This window comes from Oryza glaberrima, chromosome 8 (assembly GCF_000147395.1).
Source record: "Oryza glaberrima chromosome 8, OglaRS2, whole genome shotgun sequence".
Taxonomy (NCBI): Eukaryota; Viridiplantae; Streptophyta; class Magnoliopsida; order Poales; family Poaceae; genus Oryza; species Oryza glaberrima.
In genome coordinates, this window is record NC_068333.1 from 14,860,196 (window position 1) to 14,862,303 (window position 2,108).

Consider the following 2,108-nt stretch of genomic DNA (forward strand, 5'->3'; position numbering starts at 1 on the left):
GGCAAAACGGAAGGTTTTCAGGACAAACCTACATATGGATGTTGCACTCTCGCAGCGGCGGCGGACGGTTTACGGCGCAAACCGACAAAGATGGACAAACTAAGAGAAAACTAAAGCAATATGAAAAATGATTCGATTGATTGATTGTAGATTGGTTTTTTACAATGAACCGGCCATGTCCCTTATATAGGGGTTGGTCTTGCCCTCTACAGGCCCTCCTCCACGTCCAACTCGGGATAGAAACCAAAGGAAACCCAAAACATGCCTTCCCGAGCAAGGAAACCTCGAGACTCGACGAAACACAGTCGGACTCGGACCTGCCGGTCAGATCGGCCACACATCCGATCAGATCGGCCACACACCGCCGGTCTGACCGGCCCTCAACCGGCGGTCTGACCGCCCAACACACGGCGGTCAGACCGGCCCACTCGGAGGAAACCAGTAGACTTCTAAATTTTGGCAATCTTTCCTACTTTAATCCTAGGTGCCAAATTTGGGTGTAAACACATGCCCTCCTGCCTTTTTGATGAACAACGTGAATCTAAAAGTATAAAACATGTTTTTGATCTTAGGACGATAACCTAATTACCGGCCATAGTACCTCCTAAGCGTCTTGCCAAACGCTCAGGAAGTATTTCTTCAAGTATTTCCCGTTGATTGCTCGCTGAAAACACTCTCCTTGTAATGTCTCCAAAAAGTATGCGTTCCCTCGAACAATGCCGCACACTCGATAAAGACCCTCCCAACTAAGAGACCACTTACCGAACTCCTTGGATCGAGTACCCAAAGGCAAAATTGTCTTCCAAACCAAGTCTCCAACTTGAAACAATTTCGCTTTCACCCTCTTGTTGTACGCCTTGGCCACCCTCTTCTTCTCTTTCTCTATCTCTTCCAATGCCTTCAAGCGCTTGTCAATGACTTCATCAAGGTTGTCTCCCATCAACATCGTGTAATCTTCACTTGACAAATCATCTTGCTTGATATAACGAAGAGAACCAAGATTTAGCTCCACCGGTAAAACGGCTTCTTGACCATAAACCAACTCAAAAGGAGTGACTTTAGTGGCACCATGTTTAGATATCCTATGCGCCCACAATGCTTCAGAAAGCACCTCATGCCACCTCTTCGGGTGCTCCTCAATCTTCTTTTTCACTAGCTTTAACAATGTCTTATTACTTGACTCGGCTTGTCCATTAGCCTGAGCGTAGTAAAGAGAAGAACTCAACAATTTAATGCCATAAGATTCGATAAAACTCTTCACTTCCTTAGACATAAAAGAAGCACCTTGGTCCGTAGTTAATGTTTGCGGAATACCGAATCTATGAATAATATACTTTAAAATAAAGTCAATTACCTCCGTATGAGTCATATTCTTCAAAGGCACGGCTTCGGCCCACTTGGTGAAGTAATCCGTAGCAACTAGCACGAACCTATGCCCCTTTGATGACGAAGGATAAATTTGACCAATGAAATCCAAAGACTATCCTCGGAACGGCCATGGTTTGATTATAGGGTTCAATACGGCGGCGGGCGCCAATTGAACATTGCCGAACCGTTGACAAGCCTCGTGTCCTCTATAATATTTGAAGCAATCATCAATCATCTTCGGCCAATAGAACCCTGCTCTTCTAAGCAACCAATTCATCTTGTGGGCCGATTAATGAGTTCCACAAATTCCTTCATGTACCTCTCCCATAGCCACTTTAGATTGATCTTCATCTAAGCACTTCAACAAGACACCATCTATGTTTCAGCAATACAAATCTCCATCAAGCAATGTATATTTGAACGCTTGCCGCCGAATTTTCCGATCAACCTTAAGCGTGGGATCTTTCAAATATTGAATCAAAGGAATCCTCCAATCCTCTTCTGTATCCTGGGCACAAACGTCCGAATTCACAATTAATTCGACCTCCAAATTGATTGAAACGTGCCCCCCAGCGTTCTGCCCAGAACCGGTCAGACCGGCTACACAAGACCGGTCAGACCGCTCGGGGTCGCCGGTTAGACTGGCAGCATGCGGCCGGTCAGACCGCCCCTGGTCACCGGTCAGACCGGCCGTGCAATGCCGGTCAGACCGCCCTTGGTCTCCAGTTATGCCAATTTCG